We start from the raw sequence: 22,554 nt of genomic DNA, 5'->3' as shown, positions 1-22,554 counted from the left end.
GATTTGTTCCCACCCATCCCAGAGGCTTAGTATCGAATTCAATGTACACATATTTAACCCACACTCATGCACGAAGGGGTATTAGTCAGCTATTGACAATAAATACTGATTTTCATTTTATTAATTGGTTGTCTTTGCCTTGTGACTACCAGCGCTCGCTGTCCAACGGAGAAGCGCTGGTTTATAAATCAGGGACACTCGATTTTATCGACCTCAGAAGCATGAAGGCTTGAATCTTCATACGGAATTCTGCAGCAGGTACACTATTCTCCTGAGCTGCCTACACAGTTCTGAATGCATTGTTCTATTAGTTGTAACTTGCAAACGTTCCAAAGAAACCAGCATCCTTTTCGAAATGTATCAACGACATAAAATGAGTAACAGGAACTTAGGTCTGAGGTAGTAAAAAACATGTCTACAGATTGTTGTTAACGCGTAGCACTAGGAATTGTTTGAAAGAAGAGAAGACAAAATGTAAAGGTAAAAAAAACAGCTTACCTATTGTAGCATGGCGCCTTGTGAGCTAGGGGTGCTTTAAGGGCGCAGTGCAATCTGAATCAGCTTGCACAGGAGTTTCAAAATGCTGCCAAATAGGAAGCGCTATATAAATGCAATTTCAATATATCAGTGCAAGCCGGCTCCAATATTGTGCGTACATTTCTGTGCGGGTTTCGTTTCTAACTTGCGAGACACGTTGTTTTTCGAGCTGTGACTCCCTCACTTAAAATGACTTCGATTTCTTGATTCATATGCGCCAATCATTGTGGCGCCTAGATGCGGGTCAGCTAGCATTAAGCGCTGCAAAGGGACATGCCTTTTTTATGAAGCATTTCAAACAGAGAGGTTTGTAAATCTTGGCAGTAAGAATTAAAGCTCTGTTAGAACTTGTGTTTGGTTTGCTGTGGTTGAAGAGACTGCAACTCTGATGGAAGGGGTTAAAAGTGTACATGTCGGGTTTACTGGCATGCTACCTAGCCCTGGGATTCGCTTTTGTGTGCATGACTGTCTTCGGCGTTTTTTGACCAAATCAAACCCCTGTCTGTTCACCCTGCACTGGGCGGAGACCGTATCTCACATTTTTGGTTTATAAAAAAGACATGTTTATGAGCGTAGGGTCACCACCTGATTTATCGATTCTGGTTTCCTGCAGATTTCTGCTTTTCCAGCCGAGAAATGCAGCGAGCTCAGCCCTGTGGGTCTGTCATGTGTTCAGACGTGAAATGTTTACCCTGCCTCTGATTTACACCTTCCAGGTGTTTCGAGCCGTCCATTCCCTGCCAAGACTTCGGAAACATGAACCATCACTACAGCCTCCGTTAGATAAAAATACCCAAAGTACAAGTCTAGGGGAGAGAACGTGGATCTACAGACAGAGCTTCGAGTTTGGGACTAGGGAACGATAATCGAGTCTCGGCGTCTCTTAAACTTCCTGTGATTCTAGGCAAATCACTTAATGTCCCCGTCCCTCCAAAAATAAATTAATACATAAATAAATAATAATGTGTCCTTGTGTTAAAGCAACTGGTGCTGTTGTAAAGCGACCTAATACCTTCGAGTCGAATAGTGCAATATAAAACTACCAAAAATGATTTCATCTAGGGGACTTACCCGTAGTGAAGGCGGGTGATTTCCTAGACTGTTCTTAATTGAAGCGATTGCCGTTTAACATTTTACTCCAGCCGAAATAATCTGTGCGTATATATATATATTTTTTTAAATAACTTTCTTTTGAAAATGTGCTTAAAGTCAGCAATGCAAAAGCTAATATCTACGGGTAGAGAGTTTGTGCGAGAATCTGATGACGATGTGAAAGTAACAATTTTGGGAAAGAGAAGAAAAATACACGAATTCTTTGCAACATTACTCAAGGAAATAACATATTGCATTTTTTACATAGAGCAGACGCAGTCATTAACCATAAAATGTGATAAAAAAATAGAACAGTAAAAAGGATTAAAAGGAACATTCGTTATATGCAGCGCTTTTTAAAATCAGGGTTGTTTAAATACGATTTAATTAAATCATTAAAAGTCTATTTGTGAAAACTGAAACCATTCACTAAAAAAATAACAAAACACTGACGCGGTAACAACCTGTGATTTCTGTTATGTATAGGACATAGTAAAGCCTATAACTCGCAATTCAATGGAGTAAATGTACTCGATCAACAGACATCTGAAGCATGACAGCAGGTCACAGCAGGGAGCGGTTAATCTGCTGAGTCACATTACATGCACGTGCCAGTGACACGACTCTTTATTTTGAAAACGCGCTATATTTACTGTGAATATGGGCTTCCTAAGACACCACAGTGAGGAAGCATCAAACACTATTGCACTGCTCCAAAAAGGAGAGATACGTGTGCGATGTGTAAGAGGAGAAAAACAATGACGTGTTTTTATGTCGAGTTACTTTCGTTGAATTTGCCGTTTGCCAGTGATGGAAATGAAATGTCACTTAACCACTTTTCTCAACTGAATTGCATTCAGGCAGTTTATCCCTGCAAAAGCAGAACCTTCGTGTCACCTGCAGTGCGCTGCAGGGGGCGCATTACCCTGTGAGTTATCTTAACGGATGTTCTGTTGAAAGGAGATACTGCAGGCTTGGTATCTTTATGTTGTCCGTCTGTGGGGCTGTAAAAACAAGTGTGGACAGTACACAAAGCCCCCGAAACGGCGAAGGTGGGTTCCTCGGGATAAAACGAACACGACATGGATGACTCCGCCTGCTGCTGTAAATGCGTGACACCAACCTCAAAGAGGAATCAACAGACAGCTGACTGCCTGCATGTCACGCGCGGTTTGATAGGTGAGCGGTGTTTGTTGTGTTATTGGGGTCGAAGATGCTACTTCTGCTACACACATAACATGCTAGTTTTGCATCAGAATCAGACATCTTCACTCTGGTCTACAGATATGAATCAACTCCACGTGTCACTCTTCTTCACGCTTTTGGTACATAAGTCACGCTTCAAAATATTTTTTTTCATTTTTCCAAACGGATTTTTTTACATTGAACATAGTAATTAACATAGTGGACTATGTCGTTTGGTTGCTCGCAGTAAAATGACAGAACAGTCCTTCATTATATAGAGAGGGGTGTATAATTTTTACTAAAATAAAAGGTACAGTTTGCACTGTCAAAAACAAGTTCTGTTCCCAGAAGGGAGGCATTGTTGGAGTTGTTCGTTCAAGTGTGCGGCTAACTATGGACACTGTTTGAAACTAGAATGTTCACGTTTTGTTTGCCTTTCACAAATGGCATGTTAATAAAGCAATAGAAAATTGCGAGGGTCAGAAAAATATGCAATTCTGTCACTTTGGATGCAGGGTTTACAGCATAATTATGAACTTGCCACATTGGCCACATAATCTGCCTCATAATTAGCACTTTTATCAAAAGTAGTGAGTGCAGAGTAGTGAGTAGAGTAGTGAGTGCAGAGTAGTGAGTAGTGAGTGCAGAGTAGTGAGTAGTGAGTGCAGAGTAGTGAGTAGTGAGTAGAGTAGTGAGTAGTGAGTAGTGAGTAGAGTAGTGAGTAGTGAGTGCAGAGTAGTGAGTAGTGAGTAGAGTAGTGAGTAGAGTAGTGAGGTGAGTAGAGTAGAGTAGTGAGTAAAGTAGTGAATGCAGAGTAGTGAGTAGAGAAGTGAGTAGTGAGTAGAATAGTGAGTAGAAAGTAGAGTAGTGAGTAGAGTAGTGAGTGGAGAGTAGTGAGTGGAGAGTAGTGAGCAGAGTAGTGAGTAGTGAGTAGTGAGTAGAGTAGTGAGTAGAGTAGTGAGTAGAAGGTAGAGTAGTGAGTAGTGAGTATAGTAGTGAGTGGAGAGTAGTGAGTAGTGAGTAGAGTAGTGAGTGCAGAGTAGTGAGTAGTGAGTGCAGAGTAGTGAGTAGAGTAGTGAGTAGAGTAGTGAGTAGAAAGTAGAGTAGTGAGTAGTGAGTAGAGTAGTGAGTAGAGTAGTGAGTAGAGTAGTGAGTAGTGAGTAGAGTAGTGAGTAGTGAGTGCAGAGTAGTGAGTAGAGTAGTGAGTAGAGTAGTGAGTAGAGTAGTGAGTGCAGAGTAGTGAGTAGAGTAGTGAGTGCAGAGTAGTGAGTGCAGAGTAGTGAGTGCAGAGTAGTGAGTGCAGAGTAGTGAGTGCAGAGTAGTGAGTAGAGTAGTGAGTAGAGTAGTGAGTAGAGTAGTGAGTAGAGTAGTGAGTAGAGTAGTGAGTAGAGTAGTGAGTAGTGAGTGCAGAGTAGTGAGTAGAGTAGAGTAGTGAGTAGGACATCACAGGCAGCAGCTGTGCAAGCTTCTTACACTCACAAGGAGACCACAGGCAGCTGAGGTGCAATCTTCTCCCACTCACAAGAACGACATCACAGGCAGCAGCAGTGCAAGCTTCTTACACTCACAAGGAGACCACAGGCAGCAGAGGTGCAAGCTTCTCACACTCACAAGAAGGACATCACAGGCAGTAACGGTGCAATATTCTCACACTCACAAGGAGATCACTGGCAGTACACACCACATGAACACACTCCATAACACATAGCAACAATACATTGGCATTTACAATGCCATTAGCTCAAACTCAAATAAATCCGAGCCCGATTGCATTTCTAATGCTTGTTATTATTTCTTGTGCTTAAAGCCCTTGTAGCTCTTTTTTCACTGGTAGGCGTATCTCCACTGTTCTGTGGTTTTCTGTCTTGGGACATAGCTTTATTGATATGTAACATGATATGCATTCCTTTTATGAGCTGTGGAAATGTTGTTATCATGGGATGCTCTTCAGTCAGCTTGAATGGCATGATCACCAGACAAATAACATGTGCGGTTACATAGTTGAGGACACAAGGAAAGGAAAGTATTTCTCCTCTCTTCTTATAGTGTTGTAATTTCTTTTATTTTCAAATAAATATTTGTATTGGTGCTTTTAATATTTACTCCATCATTACAAAAGAAGGGGGAGACGGGCACATACAGCTGGGAATGAAATATACTTAACAGTTCATCAGAATAAATCTTCATCCAGAAATCGCAGGGAAAAAAACACAGGGATTGAAAGAGCGTATGTGCATAATTCCTTTAATAGTGGATGTAGAAATTACTGGAGTACAAGTTTCTAATTCATCCCATGATAAATATAGAGCTAGTAATGCACAAACATATGTCAAGAATCAAGACCAACATCACTGATCAATTCTTTAGGTCAACCAGCGAGCCCAAATAAAAATAGATAACATCTAGAGAATAAATTGCATTGCAGAGATTTCTATCAAAATTATATACCAATTCGGTAAACAAAAAGAGTTCCAGGGGATAGAATTAACTCAGCTATGCAATAGAGTCTATATCAACATCCTTATATTCATAAAGTGCTTAAAACATGCATATAAATTATCTCTAAAGTGCTGAGAACGTACATATACATAATCACTATTGCATACGATTTCCTAGGAATTCATAAAAGCTCCACAGTAAAGATTCAGCCTGTAGCCCACCTGGAGCCTGCTAGAGAGATTTAACACAATTTGAAGAGGAACCCCAGATTTTGTTCCACTTCTATCTGGCCTTCCTTCCTTGGCGCTCATATAGTGGAGTTGGTAAATTGAATACTGACAAACAGCTCCCTTGCCATTGCAGGAAGGTGGGGGGGGGGGGGGTTGGAGATCTAGCCATGCTGAAGCTGAAGCAATACAAATGCCGCATACTGCCATGGCAATAAATACTAGAGACTCTCCAACAATAACACCACCTTCCTCCTGAACCCCTCGGAACATAATTTGTGGGGTTAATACCAGACTAGTGTCAAGGACATTTCTCAGAAATTAAAAAATCTCAAGTCTAAGTCATCTATCCCCGGGCATGTACAAAACATGTGACTCAGATATGCTTCCAGAATCCGACACCATGGGCAGTGTATACCCTTTGTGCCCCCCCCCCCATTTAGCGATCTTTGCAGGATTATAATATGTCAACAATTGTTTTGGAATGCTGCACCTGCAGCCCTGATGAGCAGAGTAGAACGCGACTAAGCTCCAGGAACTCATTAAAGCTAATATCTGTGGAAACAAGTCTCTGCTGCCACTAACTATTGTGTTTAGCTATGGGGTCGGGAAAGTTAGAACCCAGATTTACATACATTTGGCTAACTGTACAATCCTCAGTTTCCAAAGTAGCAGTTTCCAACTAGTGTTCTAAAAAAAAAAAAAACGGTATGACCCTCCATCTTCCTGTGCACAAAATCACAAATTTTCAGGTATTTGAAGAAATATCTAATATCTGACATTAAACTCGTCGAATGATACCAGATTAGGTCCTTGAACAAAAAAAAACACATTTAAATAGCCCCTGCCTCTCCCACATAAGCAAATAAGCATCATGAAATATGTCTGGGAGTATTGAGTTACTCTGTAAGGGTGTATACCAATTGAATCTGCCCAACCAAGTCTTTTCTCGGCCTGGCAGCCCAAATCTTAAAGGCTGCTCCTAATGTCTTAAGACAAACTTATTTTTATAATAACAAGGCTCAACTAATTTTAATAGCCAGCCCTTGGCATCCTCCCCAATTAACAACTCATAAGTGGAGGGGACATACTCTCTGGATCCTTGTTCACGAGCATTAGTTCCTCAAAGGTACCGTAAGTTTTGAAAAGCTGCAGCAAACTGGTACAGCTTGAGGATGGGGGTGATCACCTCTCTCCCTGGGTGAAGACAGATACCTGATCGCCCTTCTTGTTTTACAATAAGACCAGATAAATCTGGAGATCATCGCATCCATTTTTTTAAACCAGTCGTTTTCATACTCAAGGGGGATAGTGCGATAAAGATACATGACCTTTGGCAAAATTAATATTTTAACAATGTTGCAATGACCCCCGATTGACAGATGTAGATTGTTCCATTTACCAAAGTCCCACTTAGCTTTCCCGTTACTCGAGGCAATAATGACCTTAATAGTCTAATCTAATTTTGCACTGATACTAACCCCTAGCTATACTGCATTGTCAATCACACGCGCATACTGAGTTATCATTTGACTGTTCACTATCAATTGCATTTTATTGCTGTTTATCAAATAACTCGTATTCTCGCCGAACTAAGCGGCTTGTTCCTTCACTGAAGCAGTGCCACAACTGCAATATCATCTGCGCAGGCTAGGGTTTTGTGTCTCAACCAGTTTGCGAAACTGGTGGTATGGCTGGATTAGCTTCAAGTTTACAAATAACATGGTCAATATATAGTGGGGGGAGCGAGGGCATCCCTGCCTAGTTCCCCTCTAAATATAAACTGGTCCAGATTGACCACCCATCATTTGCAGCTGGACACTGATCTATGATATAATGCCTGCACAGCTTTGTTATAGCCCAAGCCCAATCTGAATGAGCCCTTGACTTTGTGTTGTTGAGTGTTGTAATGTCATATATAATTTTTCTAGAAACGTGTGTAGATTGATTACTTGATGGCATTCTCCCCAGTGGAAAATGGTTGTGTTTGATGCATGAAGTGGGTCATCTTCTCATATTCGCTCTGTTGCCACAGGTAGAATTTCAGTGCTCCTCATGCTGACGCTAATTTTTTTTAAAACATGCATTTTAACTTGGAAATTGCAATTGTGTTCTGCAACTCTGACTGCATTTTTATAAAACGCTATCTGGGCCATTTTGGGAATTGTAATGGGGGCTTGGCACTCACCGGATAACTACAGGAAGCCTGGGCCCAGTCACTACTCCTGCCCGCCCCGGTCCGACGCGGTAGCCAGTACCGTTGCGCGGAGGGCGGGTCTGGGAGAGCCAGGCACTTCCGCCCGACCACTGGAGCGGTTAGAGCTCTAGTCGTAGGAACTCCAGGGCTATTTAGGCAGAGTCTGGCTGCGGGCACGCTGCGGTAGGGAAGACGGTGGCAGTGTCTTTCCCGATCCGCTTTGTTGCCACAGGTAGAATTTCAGTGCTCCTCATGCTGACGGTATTTTTTTTTTTTAAACGTGCATTTTAACTTGGAAATTGCAATTGTGTTCTGACTGCAACTCTGACTGCATTTTTATAAAACGCTATCTGTGCCATTTTGGGAATTGTAAGGGGGGCTTGGCACTCACCGGATAACTACAGGAAGCCTGGGCTCAGTCACTACTCCTGCCTGCCCCGGTCTGACGCGGTAGCCAGTACCGTTTCGCGGAGGGCGGGTCAGGGAGAGCCAGGCACTTCCGCCCTACCACTGGAGCGGTTAGCGCTCTAGTCGTAGGAACTCCAGGGCTATTTAGCCCTCGTCTGTCTACGAGCACGCAGCGTTCGCGCGCAGGGAAGCACCGAAGAGGAGCCAAAGAGTAGCCCGTCTGCGCCCGTCCGCGACTGGACGGGGCCAGGGGCCATGGACTCTGTCCAGGTCAGTAGAGACCTTGATGTAGTAAGTTGTTTCAACTATTCAGCCCAGGAATTATTGAGCCTTCAGTCAGCCCCCCTACAAGGCTGTGCACAAGACTCTTGGCCATGTTTAGAAGGTCCCATTTCGTGTAGGTTGTAAATGGGGTAGCAGAAAGGTCCAAGGATTTCAAGGCTTGAACAACGCTTGAATAAGTTGTGTTAGTGAGTGAGCGGAGACACACTCGAAGCTCTGGACCTCTTGGGCTTCAAGTAAAGAGACAGGTTTGAGAAAAGGTAAGTGTGTACTCCACAGAAATTCACATCAATTTTTCAGGATTAGTATCCGTTCTTTCCAGATCATAGTATAAAGGACAGAACTATTTTTGATTGCAGTGAAGTGTCTTTATTATTGTTCATAGGACAAGGACAGCCGACACGTGTTTCGCCCCCTCTTGGCGATTTGCGCCGGGGCTTTCTCAAGGCTGTTGAAGAGGATAAGAAAGAACATTTTAGTTGTGTGGTATGATAGCAAGTGACCCCAAGAGGAACTGAGAAATCACCTAGTGTGAAGAAGTGATTAGGGTGATTTTGTGGTGTCATAGCGTCAAGGCCTTATCTACATTCACAGATAGTGGTGAATCTTAAGTCAAATGCAATGATTGTAACTTGAGTTATACCAAAACTGCGCAGACAAAGAATACAGAGAAAAGGAGTGATGCTAGTGTTAATTTTAATTTTAAAAGAACGGCAGGGTATAGTTAGTGTTGAGAAAAGTGTCTCGGTATTCAGATTTCATTTGGCAAATCAGAAAGAGTCCCAAGATACCAGATCAGAGAATGGTGGGTAGACAGAGAAAAGTCACAGTATGATAGACACAATACAATAAAAGTACCTAGTTTAGCTTTATGACGTAAATGATTGTAGTTTCCAAATAGATTCAATATCCAAAGTATGAAAATCTAGTTCTTCAGAGTTAAAACATTTTTCTGTCAATTCAAATGAAACAGTTTGTAAATACAATAGTTTTGGTAATCAGATCTTCCGCATAGCATGTCAGATAAACAGTATAAGAAATACAAACAAAAGAAACAAAGCTTACAATATTAAAAACCTCTATCTACGATACCAAGTAATTAAAAAGGTTCGCACTTTCTTACAAACTTCGTATTAGGTTGTTGCGTTTTAGTTGGCATAGCTAATTATATTCATTTTATCAAAATTTATCTAGCCCTGTGAGGTAATACCTCTTATTCAGTGAAGTTGGACCTGACTATTGTGCCTGCATTGCGAGGATTGCCAAACAGTGGGCATATATTGGAGAATAGTTCGAGCCCTTGTGAATAGCATTAGATTTGAACGTGCATATAACATGGTCAAAATGTGGAGTAGCATGTGATAAAAAGAGATTACCTAGTTTGTATATTCAAAAAACACATGGTTTAAAATAGTAGCCGAACTGCACACATTTATTACATTTTTAAAAAAGGAGAAAAAGGAAAATGATTCCTGTTTTTAGTTGTTTGTCAAAATCGGGCATTAATTCGAAGTACAGGTGTTACTTCATTTATGTTAGCTTTCTTTTAAATCGACATACCCAAATAGCCGCGTGATTAGTGCTGCGCCACATTTCTGTACAGGCATTATGTTTATTTAAAAAGGCAGTATTATCCAAATAGGTGCGTCTGGTTGTAGGGACGATCGATGATTTAAGGGTAAAGGTGCAGCTCGTAGTATCTAAGTTATGCGGGAAAGGGCAGGAAACGCGAGCAATTTAATGAGCTAGCGTCCCGAGAAACAGAGGGACGGCATGTAACTGCAATTACAAAGATTACGCACGCCAACTTAATCGGCGTTACATTAGAGTATGAAGTGCTTTGGAAACTTCCGTCCCGAAAAAAAGGGGGGGACGACACGCATCCGTGGTGGCGAAAAATACACATGCCAAATTAGACGGCATACGCAAAAAGCTTACTTGTGAGGCTGATGCCCTCTGCTCCTAGTATTCCGTCAACATGGTAGTTCTTGGGTTGAATCCCAGCGGTTCCCACAGCCGCGGGAACCCGGTAGTTAATGGATCCGACCCAGAAGTAGATCCCGAAGAACGAAATATCCATTAGTTTTGCTACGCTTAGGGTTTTGTTGTTATTATAATTAAAGGAGTCAGATAGCAGGCGAAAAAGAGCTGTGCTGATTTAAGTTTATAAAGAGGTTGAATTGAGCAAAAGTTAAAAAAAGAGATTGTTAATTACAGGTTTTTTTTCGAAAGAGGGTGTCTCACTCAGTTCGGTGGCCGAAGCGCCATTTATGAGTGGTGTGGATACCTGATTGGCAGGATATCAGCCTATGATGACCTTTGCAATATAAGCAAATATCATATGTTCACCGGTTTGCGTCTTGTTCTACTGTCAAAATTATGAAAAACGTGGTGATTAATGATAAATTATTATAGAAAATGAAAACCTAAAATCATAATTGCATTGGCAACACCTGTCAGGTACCAGGAATTCTTGACCTCAGGACAGGCAGAGGCAGAAGTTTGAACACTGGTTTTTTGCCGGGCACCTAAGATTACATCAAACTGGGTCCTGATCTAGTATTCATTTCTTGAGGGTAATATGAACCATGTTAGCTTTCTAACAACAACGGTGTCACAATATTTTATATTTGTACATTGGATCTCAACAAATCCGCATTTAAAACTGAATAGGTCTTGTTAGGAAAGCGGTCGAGCATAGTATTTCTATCTAGAGAGAGTACATAGTTGTACAGGCCCTAATATAGTTATTCATCTCATCTGTAATAAACATACAACTTTGTCCATGGCATTGTTTCATCATCTCACAGTGGGAAGAGTGAGAAAGGTTATGGCCAATGATGCCACTCAACTGTTATGGACCTTCGACTATGTCCATGGTATTGTTTCATTATCTCACAGTTGGGAAAGTGAGGTCGGTTACAGCCAGTGATGCCACTCATATTCCTGGTTAAGCCCATTTGTTACAGTTTCCATTCCTATAATTAATGAGCTCTCTTCTCGACGAAGCATTTGGTCCAAATCTCCTCCTCGTTTAGGTATTTTTAATCTTTTTAGGCCAACAAATGTGAAGTTCAAGTTGTTCTTATGATGTTGTAGGAAATGATCTACAAGGGACTGTCTAGTGTCTGTTCCATGAATATTCCGATAGTGTTCCTGTATTCGGACTTTCAGGGGTCTTTTAGAGCTACCAATGTAATGTTGTCCACAAGGGCATGTTATTAAATAAATAACATAGGTGCTTTCACAGTTGATAAGATCTTTGATCTTATATTTGTGGCCATTGATTAGGACCTCTTTGGTTCTTGATTTGCCTAATTTGCAGATTGAACAATTCGTGCAGGTGTAGAAGCCAATGGTCTGAGGTGGAAATGCTCTTGGTTTTGGTTTAATATCTAGAAAGGATGGACAAAGAATGTCTCTTAAGTTCCTGCTTCGTGAGAAACCCATCTGGGGTTTATCTTGTAGTGTATCGGACAGAGTTGGATTATCTTTCAACAGGTGCCAGTGTTTTTGCAGGGTCTTTCGGATATATTGTTGACCGCTATTATATTCAGTGGTAAAGCGAATTGTTTGTTTCCTCTCTTGTAGTTGATTGTTGTGTAGTAAACTTTGTCTGTCAGATGTTTTGAATTTGGTGAGTGCCTTAGTTAGTGGTTGTTCCTTATAGCCTCTTTGTCTCAGACGTTGGGTTATATTGGCTGAGTGCGTTTCATACTCTTCCACAGAGCTACAGTTAATGCGTGCTCGTCTATATTCCCCTCCTGGAATATTTGTGATAGTGTGGGCAGGGTGGCTACTGGTGGCATGCAAGATAGAATTTGCAGAGCTCGGCTTTCTGTAAATTTTGGTGTGTAGCTGATTCTCTGAGATGTAAATAGACAGGTCCAGGAATTCAATTTCTGTTTTCGAGATGTTGTGTGTGATTTCAATACCCCACTGGTTCGGTGACATAGACTTGATAAATGATCTGAGTTTGTTCTCTGTTCCTTGCCAAATCATTAAAATATCGTCTATGTAACGACCCCACATTATTATGTTGTCTGTCACATCTTCCGGTCTTTCTTGCCAGAGCCAGTGTTGTTCCACCACTCCCATCAGGAGACAGGCATATGGGGGTGCAAATTTTGCCCCCATTGCGGTCCCCCGCAGTTGTAAGTAATATTTCCCGTTGAAGAGGAAGTAATTGTTAAATAGGCAGAACTCTAGAAAGTCAAGGATCATTCTGTTGCGTGCCGTTAGATGAACTGAACGAGTTTGCAAGTATTTTCTAGTAGCAGCTATACCATCTGTATGTTTAATTGAGGTGTATAGACTGGTGATGTCGATTGCAATTAAGAAAAAGTCTTCTTGCCATGCTATATTTTCTAGTTTCTGAAGTACATCCTTTGTGTCCCTGATGAAGGACGGAAGGGATTTCATTAGAGGCTGCAGCTCTGCATCAATGAAGGCCCCTAGATTTGAGCACACAGAATCAATACCAGCAATTATAGGTCTTCCTTTTGGTATTCGCCCTGGCTTATGCACCTTAGGTAGTAGGTACAGGGTTGGTACAATTGGGTTTTTGATGTATAGGAGATTCTTTTCTTCAATGCTAAGGAGGCCTTTTTCATGCCATAGGTCAAGTAATGCGGATAGTCTTTCTTGGATTTGTTTGGTAGGATTGTTTTCCAAAACCTGGTAACATGTGTTGTCATCCAATTGCCGTTGTGCTTCCAAGAGGTAATCTGAAGTATTTAAGATAACGACATTTCCCCCTTTGTCCGCTTCCTTAATTATCAGCTCTTCATTTTGTCGTATTTCGGTCAGTGCAAGTCTTTCTTTGGCGGTGATGTTTTTTGGAATATATTTTTGCTTGGCTTTGTACCTGTCAAAATCCTTGTTTAGATCTTTAGTCACCTTGGAAAAGAACATATCAATCGAGTTACCAGATGGTAATGACGGGGTGAATCTTGACTTCTTCTTCAAGGGATTCGGTTTGGTATGAAAAATGTCAATGCCTAGTTCATCTGCGGTTGTAGTGAGTGATTCCAGATCATCCGGTGTTTCATCTGAGGACAAGTGAAGTAGGAGATTGCTGTTTTCCAAATCTTGTGCAGACAAGTCACTAGTTTGGTTATTGCAATTGGTCGTCCTCCGTCTTCTTGGATTTTCCTGGAAGAAGGAATGTAGTTTCAGTCTCCTAGTAAATTTGAAGAGGTCTATTTTGGTTTTTACTAAATCCCATTGGGCAGTTGGACAAAAGGACAGCCCTCTGTTTAGGATTTGATTGTGTGTTTCCGACAAGGTAGTCTTAGACAGATTGAGTACCAAATTATTGGTTATGTTTTGGTCAGATGTTGTTCCCTTTTCCTTGCTCTGGTTTGTACACCCGGCGTACTTGGTTTTGGTGTACCCAAATTTGGTGGTCGTGATCGATTGTCTTGTATATTTCCAAGACGGTGTCGTTGGACCTTCTCCCGAAAATTTACCTGCGGTCTCAAATTAGATGATGTGGATAGGTTTTCTACTGAGCCTGCCTCAGATGACGATGGTGTCTGGATGGATTCGCTAACAGTATTGCTAGGTGTTGAGGTGTTGATGTTATCATATTTTTGTGCAAAAGTGTACACTCTCCCTTGTTGATAGTCCTGCAGGTCACGTCTGAATTTTCGATTTTTTCTTTGGATTATATCTTCCTCAAATTCGTCCAGAAATTTGTTTAGGATCTCATAATTTTTGGTTGTAATCTCACCCCAGTTTGCATCTTCAATTCTTTTGGATAAGGTGTCAACTTCTTTTTTATTGGTTTCATATTCCTCCATTGCTATGTCTATAAGTTGTCGAATCATGTTGTTAGAGGCAGTACGAAGATTGTCCTCCCATAATTGTAATTTTTCTGGAGCTGTTGTTTCAATTGGAGGAAAAATCAGAATGCGTAATCCCCGTGGGATGAGATTGTGTTCCAGATATTTTTTGAGAGATGCTGCTTCCCACCACTTTGAGGTCTCCTTTTTCGCAACCTTTTCCAAAGCCTGGAAAGTGCTTTGGCTGACATTGGCTGACGTTTGATGTAATCTTAGGTGCCCGGCAAAAAACAAGTGTTCAAACTTCTGCCTCTGCCTGTCCTGAGGTCAAGAATTCCTGGTACCTGACAGGTGTTGCCAATGCAATTATGATTTTAGGTTTTCATTTTCTATAATAATTTATCATTAATCACCACATTTTTCATAATTTTGACAATAGAACAAGACGCAAACCGGTGAACATATGATATTTGCTTATATTGCAAAGGTCATCATAGGCTGATATCCCGCCAATCAGGTATCCACACCACTCATAAATGGCGCTTCGGCCACCGAACTGAGTGAGACACCCTCTTTCGAAAAAAACCCTGTAATTAACAATCTCTTTTTTTACTTTTGCTCAATTCAACCTCTTTATAAACTTAAATCAGCACAGCTCTTTTTCGCCTGCTATCTGACTCCTTTAATTATAAAAACAACAAAACCCTAAGCGTAGCAAAACTAATGGATATTTCGTTCTTCGGGATCTACTTCCGGGTCGGATCCATTAACTACCGGGTTCCCGCGGCTGTGGGAACCGCTGGGATTCAACCCAAGAACTACCATGTTGACGGAATACTAGGAGCAGAGAGCATCAGCCTCACAAGTAAGCTTTTTGCGTATGCCGTCTAATTTGGCATGTGTATTTTTCGCCACCACGGATGCGTGCCGTCCCCCCTTTTTTTCGGGACGGAAGTTTCCAAAGCACTTCATACTCTAATGTAACGCCGATTAAGTTGGCGTGCGTAATCTTTGTAATTGCAGTTACATGCCGTCCCTCTGTTTCTCGGGACGCTAGCTCATTAAATTGCTCGCGTTTCCTGCCCTTTCCCGCATAACTTAGATACTACGAGCTGCACCTTTACCCTTAAATCATCGATCGTCCCTACAACCAGACGCACCTATTTGGATAATACTGCCTTTTTAAATAAACATAATGCCTGTACAGAAATGTGGCGCAGCACTAATCACGCGGCTATTTGGGTATGTCGATTTAAAAGAAAGCTAACATAAATGAAGTAACACCTGTACTTCGAATTAATGCCCGATTTTGACAAACAACTAAAAACAGGAATCATTTTCCTTTTTCTCCTTTTTTTAAAATGTAATAAATGTGTGCAGTTCGGCTACTATTTTAAACCATGTGTTTTTTGAATATACAAACTAGGTAATCTCTTTTTATCACATGCTACTCCACATTTTGACCATGTTATATGCACGTTCAAATCTAATGCTATTCACAAGGGCTACTACCAGCTCGAACTATTCTCCAATATATGCCCACTGTTTGGCAATCCTCGCAATGCAGGCACAATAGTCAGGTCCAACTTCACTGAATAAGAGGTATTACCTCACAGGGCTAGATAAATTTTGATAAAATGAATATAATTAGCTATGCCAACTAAAACGCAACAACCTAATACGAAGTTTGTAAGAAAGTGCGAACCTTTTTAATTACTTGGTATCGTAGATAGAGGTTTTTAATATTGTAAGCTTTGTTTCTTTTGTTTGTATTTCTTATACTGTTTATCTGACATGCTATGCGGAAGATCTGATTACCAAAACTATTGTATTTACAAACTGTTTCATTTGAATTGACAGAAAAATGTTTTAACTCTGAAGAACTAGATTTTCATACTTTGGATATTGAATCTATTTGGAAACTACAATCATTTACGTCATAAAGCTAAACTAGGTACTTTTATTGTATTGTGTCTATCATACTGTGACTTTTCTCTGTCTACCCACCATTCTCTGATCTGGTATCTTGGGACTCTTTCTGATTTGCCAAATGAAATCTGAATACCGAGACACTTTTCTCAACACTAACTATACCCTGCCGTTCTTTTAAAATTAAAATTAACACTAGCATCACTCCTTTTCTCTGTATTCTTTGTCTGCGCGGTTTTGGTATAACTCAAGTTACAATCATTGCATTTGACTTAAGATTCACCACTATCTGTGATTGTAGATAAGGCCTTGACGCTATGACACCACAAAATCACCCTAATCACTTCTTCACACTAGGTGATTTCTCAGTTCCTCTTGGGGTCACTTGCTATCATACCACACAACTAAAATGTTCTTTCTTATCCTCTTCAACAGCCTTGAGAAAGCCCCGGCGCAAATCGCCAAGAGGGGGCGAAACACGTGTCGGCTGTCCTTGTCCTATGAACAATAATAAAGACACTTCACTGCAATCAAAAATAGTTCTGTCCTTTATACTATGATCTGGAAAGAACGGATACTAATCCTGAAAAATTGATGTGAATTTCTGTGGAGTACACACTTACCTTTTCTCAAACCATTTCGTGTAGGTACTGCCGGTTTCAGGCGTCCCACTTATACACTTCGGTTGGGTGTTATAGGGGGGAAACACACTCCCTGACTGGGTGGAAGAGCTTATTATGCAACACCCACTCCCTACCAAAACACCACACAGAAATTTGGGATCTCATTTCCACCGCACAGCTTGAGTTATGTTTTTTGACCGAGACTTGGCTGAAATCCCACACGGTCCCTGCAATTACCTTGGGTATCCCTGCAGGATATAGAATGATATGGTTAGATGGACCTGTCAAAACGGGTGGTGGCATTGCTATCATTCATAAAGAGGGGATCAATGTCTTAATACTGGAACAAAGGAGTAATCCCTTGATGGAAATTATGATCTTTAGGATCAATACTCCGTCTAAAGCCCACAGGAAGGGGGCTTTGGTCTATCGCCCACCAGGGCCGAGTGCCAACTTTGCTCTCTCCCTAGTTGAAATACTGGCCCGCACTTTAAAGTTGGAAATGATTTTCTACTTTTAGGAGATTTTAATGTGCATGGTGACCTTCCCAATAATCCTGAGACTTTATCTTTTCTGGCGGACCTATCTTTATTAGTACTCACACAACACAACAAAGGTCCTACCCATTTAGCAGGTCACACATTGGATATGATCTTTTCCAACTCCTCTAAGATCGCATGCCGGCCATCCACTCAGGTGAACTGGTCAGACCATTTTGTTATTGAATTCTCTCTGCTAGGTTTGGACAAACCCAGTAAACGGTCCCCCCTCCCTCTTTTTGGCGTAGACAATGGCATAAGATGACATCAGATGATTTTCAGAAGGCATTAGTTGAGCCCCTTATTACAGCTTCTGATAACATTGAATTGGCCCTATCTAAGTTCAACTCTGCTATTTTAACTGCGGTTGACTCCTTGGCCCCTATGAAATTATGTAAACAGCGCCCCACTTCTTGTCAAGAGGCGTGGTATACTGGTCAACTACGGTCTGATAAACAGGCCTGTAGAAAGTTAGAAAAAGCCTGGAGAAATACGTATTTTGAGGAAGATAAAAAGTGTTATTATACCGCCTTGTCTACATATCACAAAAATATTAGACTGGCCCGGAAAAACCACATTGCCCCGCAAACAACTGAGGCAGGCAATTCCTCTAAGGTATTATATCGGAATCTACAATCCTTTACTAAACCTACGGCTTGTGAAAGTCTTGACTTATCTTCACAATCATTATGTGATGACATCTCCCTCTTTTTTAGTAATAAAATAGAGTTGATATATGATAAAATCATCAAGACTACAAACCCTATGGATTGCCCCCTCACAGCTCTATATCATTCCCGGACCACTGATACCGCCATACTCACTACCTTCCCTGCAGTCAGTCAGAGCGATATTGAGACACTAATAGGTCAAATTAAGACAGGATCCCCTTTAGATCTTATCCCTGCCAGAATTGTTTCCTCCTTGGGCGATTCTCTTTGTCCTATGATCCAGACTTTGGTGAATCTCTCCCTTGCTGAGGGTCAGGTACCACAGGAGTGGAAGAGGGCTCTTGCAAATTCCATCCGTAAAAACTCTGCTCTTCCCTAGACGGACTTACCCAACCTTCGCCCCATATCTCTTCTCCCATACCTGAGCAAGATAACGGAAAAGCATATCAACATCCATCTGTCGAATTTCATCGAGCTAACTGGAGGTTTAGATCATTCCCAGTCCGGATTCAGGCCCAACTATAGCACGGAATCGGCGCTCCTCTCTGTGACTGATACCATCAGAATGTCACAGGATAAGGGGAGCTCTGTGATTCTGGTGCTGTTGGACCTGTCCGCAGCTTTCGACACGATATCGCATGACATCTTGCTCAGTCGTCTGCAGGAGGTAGGGGTCAGGGGTATGGCTCTGTCCTGGCTGAAGAGTTTTCTATCTGGTTGCTCGCATAGTGTCAGTTTGGGTTCCTTCCGTTCGGCACCTGTGGAGCTCATCAAAGGGGTGCCACAGGGCTCGTGTCTGAGTCCCACGCTTTTTAATGTGTATGGGACACCCCTGGCTGATCTTATGAGATTGTATGGATTTATTCCTGTGTCGTACGCCGACGACACTCAGCTGCTTTTTCCTTTCCAGACTCTGACTGCTGCAGTTAAGCACTCCTTTTCTGAAGGTATGAGGGCTGTGTCTCGATGGATGGCCTCGATTTTCCTGCAATGTAATGTAGGGAAAACCGAGGTTATGCTGTTTGGGGAGGCCCCACTATTGTGGTCGCCGGACTGGTGGCCATTAGATCTGGGCCCCGTCCCCAGTCCTAAGAAGGCAGTAAAGAACCTGGGTGTTCGATTGGACCAAGGGCTGTCCTTAAAGGAGCATGTCAATCAAACAGCTGGGTCCTGTTTCCACATAATTGGACTCCTTAGACGAGTGTTTCCTTTACTGCCAGACGCTTCCAGAAAGACCCTTGTCCAGGCTCTATTGCCGCCTGGACTACTGTAATGGGCTATTAATATCAGCAAATGACAACTTGCTAAGTAGACTCCAGGTGGCTCAGAACACCGGTGCAAGGCTAGTTCTTAATGCCCCGCCCAGAACCCCTTCTTGTCCTCTTCTGGAAAAGCTTCATTGGTTACCGATCCGACAACGGGTTAAATTCAAAACCAGTTGTATTATCCATAAGAGTATTTATGGCTCAGGCCCTCTGTACCTGGCTGAGAAGTTTATCCCCTACAATCCTGTACGCAACCTCCGCTCTAGCAACCAATATCTTCTACAAATTCCTTCTATTAGAAGGGCGAGACTGGGTGGAAGGGCTCTCTTATTTTTGGGTCCTAGTCTTTGGAACAAACTGCCTGCTACCCTCAGGCTCTGCACTAATCATTTAGCCTTCAGGAAACTGTTGAAGACTTTCTTGTTTTAAATATAGCGTCTCCTTCTCTTTAAGATCTTGAGAGCATTGCTCCATCTGCCTGTAGGGTGAACTAAGCGCAGAGATACTCCTTCAGGGGCACATATTTTGTTGCAAGTGACTCTAGTATCAAGTGCAAAAGAAGCTGTGTGTTGTCTGTCCTCTGTGTCCTTTTACTGAATGCTGTCAAATTTAATATTGCTTCTGTCCTAACAGTTAATGTATTAATTTCCTCTATCATTTATCAGTTATATAAATTCCAAACAACCGCCTTCTGGTGAGATATATTTAATTTCTCTCTTGATCTTACATTATATATTTTTTTTTTTCCATATCTGCTCTTTATCTTATTTTACATGTGTTTCTTTGGTTTTGTATACAGAAGCAAAAGGATTGTTGTTTCAACATCTGCAATTTTAATTTTTAGGTCAGACATGCTCATGGATGACGTGAACATTTGTAACATAGTTTATTGTCTTGCCATATACTTCTGAGTATATCTGGATTTTTCATTCTTTGATGTTCATCTATCCTACTATTTTTTCACCTTTTCCTACTGCCATGCTATAGAATGAGCTCCTGGTTGCACTTCTGTTATTGCCATTTGCAATATCTTTGTCAAGTCTAGGGATTCTTATAATAATTTGGTTCTGAATGCCAAATCTCAAAAAGTATTTAAATAGACCATGATGAATTATGATGAGAGATAATAGCCATGAATATTTAATTGCAAAGGAAGAGAGAGGAGACAGATCTTAAAGAGGGGGTATAGAGACAGACACTCCTACTGCTTCGCAATTTGAAACCTCTAACCAGATTTTATTTTTGTCTCGCACAGGCAGCGTTTACTATCACAACACCTATAACAAGGGGGAAGGCTGGATTCACAACAACTCCTCAATATTCATCTCCCTGTGTAAATCCAAAGGCGTCAAAGACCAAGGGGGAGTGCCACAAAACCTACCTGATAGACTGATAGCTACTTCATCTTCATTTCAGGTAAGTGTGGGGTCGTGAAAACGGGAAAGAGACACAGAAATGAAGAGAGAAAGAGACAACATGTTTAAAAACGAATGAAAAGAGAAAGAAGTAAAAAAGCAATGTTAGATTACCTACCTGCTCAGCTGACTTCTACCTTATGTCTCCTCCAGGAAGTGGGAGTTAAATGAGATTATTATTTGTCAAGAGGAACTCTGCGTACACGAGAGCTCCAAAGAATAAGAAAAGGGAGATTCAAAAAACTGAAACTGAAACTGGGAAAAGAGATCCCAATGAATGAAAAGAAAATCTTGAAGAAAAGGTAAAACAAAGTCCGAAAAGAGGAACCTTAAGAAAATGAAGACCAATGACTGAAAAGCGAACCTGCCAAACTGGAAAGAGGAACCCTGAAGGAAAAGGGAATTTTTTATGGCCTGTTTTTAACTGTGGATGCTGTCACTTTAATGTGATGTAATTCCATGGAGTGTTGAGTTCATAACCAGGCATAGAATGTGTGAGAGGCTTGGCAACAGGCAGATGATGATATAGTTATGATAGACTAGCTGTAAAGATCCTGTGGTGGATGCAAATAAAGGACTTAAGCAAATCTGGAAGTAATATACTCTTTCAACAGAATTCAAGAACTGAACATAGAAACCTAAAGAAAAGGGGGCTCAGAAATTGAAAAGGGAAAATTACTGCAAAGAGAAACCCCTTGGAAGAGAAACCATAACCTAAGAGTATAATCATTATATTGGTCTATAAACCCACTATATCCCTTACAAATCCTATAAGCATGTAAGGGTATGGTATTGAAAGCATACTACTGCTTTCACTAAAGCATTCTGCTGGTTTGGAAAGTCATCGATTCATACCTATACTTATCTAAGTCCAGATTCTAAATCGGACAGGTCTGGATTTCTATGCAGAATTGCATTCTGTACAATCATGACAGGAATGGTGTTTCTGCTTCCAAAGTGGAAAACCAGATCTAATTTTAGTGGCTTGGAAAAAGGGTGGTAAAATGGCTTTAGGATTGGGCTGCAACAACAACGAGACCTCATCTCATGGCCCCATCCAACATCCTTCTGCACCATTCTTACCCCTACATTAGACTTCTGCTTTTCTCCTCTACCATCTTTCCTTCCACTACCTCATAGCAGACTCCACACACACATTTAACACCTGCTAAGAGCATATGGTATATATGCGCATTAGGCCCTGTGGAATTCAAACAGTGGGCGCAGAGTTTTCATCCCACCAGTACCATGCAGTTCATAATCAGGGTCTCAATGTTATATAATAGTCACTTTAACTCATAAACTATAGGAGCACTGAAATGTTTTCAGTTATATTAATGCTGTGATAGCAACTAAAGGCTCCTGGAGGGAGTGCTGCGGGGCGGTGGGGCAGGGCGGGGGAGCGGCGGGGTGGGGCGGGGGTAGTAAACTCCGGCATATGGCGATCGGAGTTAGGTAAAGAAATAAATAAATAAAACAAATTAAATTACGCACACATTCTTGCGCATAATCCTGCATATTGTCTTGAGTACTGTAATCTTTTAGATTTGCTTGTCAACATACATAATTACTTAGCCTTTTATTTATTTAATTATATTCCCAAGCTACAGAAGATGGGTCACATTGATGTGAGGATAATTAAAAACTATTATTGTCTGAAAGTGTGGCCAATAAGGCTGTTGGCACCTCTTGGAACCTGCCATGCCAAGGGCATTGCTTGCACACCTTGGCGCACTGTGGAAAAAGGAAAGTGAGTCATGCTTCAAAGCCATAATATGCCAGCTCCACCTCTTCATTCAATAGGAAAGAAAGAAAAAATGCCTCGGAAAGGTCAGGTATCTGCTGTGGAGCGGCAGGGTAAAGCCAGGCCACTGTGCCTGTGACGACAGAACATGTGTCTTTTCACCAGTGCAAAGGAGAGGCAGTCAGGAGCTGTGTGTTATTGCTATTACAACATCC

At 41.5% G+C, this 22,554-nt stretch overlaps 1 long non-coding RNA gene across 1 annotated transcript in view; it reads left to right on the top strand.

The window, feature by feature from the left end:
• LOC144819499 (uncharacterized) overlaps positions 1–20,884 on the top strand; it is a 203,520-nt gene extending 182,636 nt beyond the window's left edge. Inside the window, exons 2-3 of the long non-coding RNA XR_013607411.1 lie at positions 20,436–20,596; positions 20,749–20,884. This is a non-coding gene — a long non-coding RNA (uncharacterized LOC144819499). The remainder of the gene's footprint in view (positions 1–20,435; positions 20,597–20,748) is intronic.
• The last annotated feature ends 1,670 nt before the right edge of the window (positions 20,885–22,554 follow it).

This window comes from Lissotriton helveticus, chromosome 2_1 (assembly GCF_964261635.1).
Source record: "Lissotriton helveticus chromosome 2_1, aLisHel1.1, whole genome shotgun sequence".
NCBI classification, from domain to species: Eukaryota; Metazoa; Chordata; class Amphibia; order Caudata; family Salamandridae; genus Lissotriton; species Lissotriton helveticus.
Note: the sequence above shows the minus strand (reverse complement) of the source record. Positions and strands in the feature narration are given on the sequence as shown.